We start from the raw sequence: 3,443 nt of genomic DNA on the forward strand, positions 1-3,443 counted from the left end.
AATCATGTGCACTTTTTTGCCATTTTTCGTCATTAAGACCTCAAACTTCTTTTTCAAAGCTTCAAGTTGGGCCTTAACACTATCATCTTCTTGAAGTTGATAGATCCTAGATGGTTTATGTTGGTTGGTGCTATTAGTAGCACTTGGACCAGTCCAGGTGTGAAATTTTTTTGTGATTTCTTTGAGATATTTAAGAGCATCGTCTGGCTCTTTTCGAGGAATTCACCATTGCATAATTTTTTTTTTCAAACTGGCGCTCACGACTTGTGAGGCCTTCATAGAAGTAATTGACCAAACGATAGTTCTCATAGCCATGGTGCGGGCAATGATTCAACAAATCTTTGAATCTTTCCCAGACATGGCATAACGGTTCATTGTCCTTTTGGGAAAATGTAGAATTTTTTTGTTTTAGACTGTTGGTCTTATGGATAGGGAAGTGTTTCAAAAAGAAAGGTTTGGTCATTTCCTTTCATGTTCCAATAGACCTAGGTCTCAATAAGTATAACATGCTTTTGGCTTCCTTCAACGAGAAGGGGAAGACCTTTAGTCGCATATAATCAACATTTTTAGCTCATTTATAGAACGTGGCTACTACCTCCTCAAATTCTCTAATACGCATGTATAGGCTTTCGTTTCCCATTCCATGAAATGTGGGCAAGAGTTTAATCATGCCAGGTTTAAAGTCTAATGCGGGCATATTAGGAAGGAATATAATATAGAAGGCGTATGTTACACCCAGATTTTGAGGATGGGAATCTTGATCTCGAAATCCAGGCTCGTGAGGTGTAAGCTCGAAATAAGCACAGTCATCATGTGATCCACAAGTTCGAGACAGTTTCGCTGTAAGTGTCAGACCTTGTGAACTCGAGTATTACGTAGCCTCGAAGGTTCTCTGAGCTTATAAGTTAGGCTCGCAACTCACAATAGCAAGGGTTCAACACTTGTATAAACTTATTCATTCATTTCTTGGCCCCAGACAAGATGGTTCGAGCTTGAGAGCTGTAAGCTCGAAGGGGACGACTTCGACAACAGTTACTTGTTGGGAGCATAAGGGAACTAAGATGATGAGCTCATAACAGGCAAGTGGTCTTGAAGGCCCGTGGATCTAATGTCTAAGCTCGTCAGCTGTGTGTGAATGTATTTATTGTAATAAATTCCCTATGTTTAAGGGATCTGATGTAATTCGTTATTAAATCCCACATTTTATGGGATATTACCGTGTACATAGTAACTAATGCATTTAATGGTATTATTTGATTTGATTTATAGAATATCTTCCCAAAATATGTGGGAAGCAATTCAGGAAACCTCTCTATAAATAGAGTGGGATTATTCATTTGTAAGGGACCGAAATATTGAGATTTGGAGAGAAAACTCTGGGCAATTGCTTCTTGAAAGCTCCAGCAAATTCCTCATGATGAGGATTACCCACGGCGGCCTGGAAAGCAACCTATGGCAGATCCTGATCCTGAAGAAAGGAGTGACTCATCCAACTCTTGAGGACCGCCTGCCCCCAGGCCCGATGAAGACATGTATTACAATCCTGAAAGGTATGTTCCAATCGTGGAACTTGAAAATTGCCAATTGCGCAAACAGTTGGCTGAAGCAACGAAACGCAACAAAGAACTAGCTAGACTGGTTACTGGCGCCCAGGCCCCTCCTTGAAGGCCTAGGGGATGTCCTCGTAAGAACACGGTTGCCAGAAGGGCAGAGTAGGCATCGCCACTAGCGTCCCAGCCTGTTCGGCCAAGACCCCAGAGGAGTAACTGGGCTAAGGGTACCACCAACCCAACTATATAAGCACAAACAAGAACGGGGAATAACCGAGCCCCCTCAGTGGCCCGAACCCCAAATCCTGGTGCTGCACAGAATGTCTCGGTGCCTGATCGAGCAAATTTGGGACCATCAAGGCCTAACAATGGGAGACAGCCACCGTCTCTCATAAGACACCCTCCATCACCAATAAGGCATCCCTCGCCAGTTCAGGAAGTTTCGCGACCTGCCCCTTAAGAGAGGAATCGACAGGCTAGGTGTGAATAAGGAGAAGCTACCCGAGATCGCAGGGCTCCTCAACCTACAAGAAGCCAAATGTCACGACCACAAACTACCAGGACAAGGAGGCCAGCAGGAGAACCATCTCGTAATAACCGAGCAACAAGCTGTGTAAGTGAAACCTCAAATTACACTAGGTCCATCAGCAAGTACAACACGGACCAAGGAATGCTGGGAATTGAGGAGACACCCTGATCTATGGGAACACTTAAACCATAATCAGGATGTGATAATCCCCCGAACCTAGATCTACGAGATCATCTAAATGGCCGCAAACAGCCAATTTACAATTCTCCACCGAGACAGGGAGCTGGAGTTGTTATCAATGATAACCAGCCCCCTCCGGTTAAGGCTAGGCCTCCTGTAGATCTAGTCCAAGAAAGGATTGAACATTTGGAGAGAGCATTCAGGCTCTTACAGAACGAGCGTAGCCGGGAAAGGGATGAAGAGTTCGATGAGGAGCTCGAGCCATTTTCCCCACATATCTCCAACACCCCATTTCCTCAAGGGTTTAGAATTCCTCATGTCCCTCCATTCGACGTAAATTCAGATCCATATAGCCAGCTGAGCACGTTCAACACTATTATGCAAGCTAGCAATGTGGGCTACAAGCTCAGACGTATGTTGTTCCTAGCCACACTCACAAGACTAGCAAAAAACTATTTTGAAAAGTTCAAAAGGCATTTGATCACATCCTGGGATCAATTGTCAAGAGATTTAAAAAAACAATTTAAAGTTATGGTTGGCATTAGGCTCGAAGCCTCAGCCTTGACCAATGTCTGGCAACAACCAAACGAGTCACTAAAAGGTTACCTCACAAGGTTCAACTTAGAAGTGGCTCGAGCTCGAGATGTCGATGACAGAGGTCATTTAATGGCAGTTCGAGTTGGTGTAATGCTAGGAAGCCCTCTATGGGAAGACTTACAAAGGTAACTTGTCAGGTCGCTAACCGAGTTCAATCAACGAGGCCAAAGGTTTGTCAATGTAGAAGAGGCGAGGTCAGCGTTGAACATGACCTCCCGGCCCATAACTACAATGACAAACGCGAACTCCGCTTCGACCTCAACAGACCTAAAAACTTCGAAACCCCCTGGGGACAACCCTTCCAAAAGGAAGAAAAATGAAGGGAATAACCCCGAGCGAGATGGGGGAAAGAAGAAGAAAGGGGAAAGATACTTCTCCGTATACAAAGTGTATACCTAGCTCAATGAGTCTCTGGAGAACATCTACCGGGCTAATGAAAACAGGTCCCATTCAGACGATTTTCCCCATGAGGAACCAAAAAGAAAAAAGAGATTCTAGTAAATACTGTAGATTTCATCGGGATATATCGGACATACAACTGATGAGTGTCGATAGTTAAAAGACGAGATTGAAGGATTGATCATGAG

At 44.1% G+C, this 3,443-nt stretch overlaps 1 non-coding gene across 1 annotated transcript; it reads left to right on the forward strand.

The window, feature by feature from the left end:
• The first annotated feature begins 308 nt into the window (after positions 1-308).
• LOC133813245 (small nucleolar RNA R71) lies at positions 309-415 on the forward strand. The gene has a single exon (XR_009884278.1). It is a non-coding gene; the product is annotated as a small nucleolar RNA R71 (small nucleolar RNA).
• The last annotated feature ends 3,028 nt before the right edge of the window (positions 416-3,443 follow it).

Source organism: Humulus lupulus, chromosome 1, assembly GCF_963169125.1.
Source record: "Humulus lupulus chromosome 1, drHumLupu1.1, whole genome shotgun sequence".
NCBI lineage: Eukaryota > Viridiplantae > Streptophyta > Magnoliopsida > Rosales > Cannabaceae > Humulus > Humulus lupulus.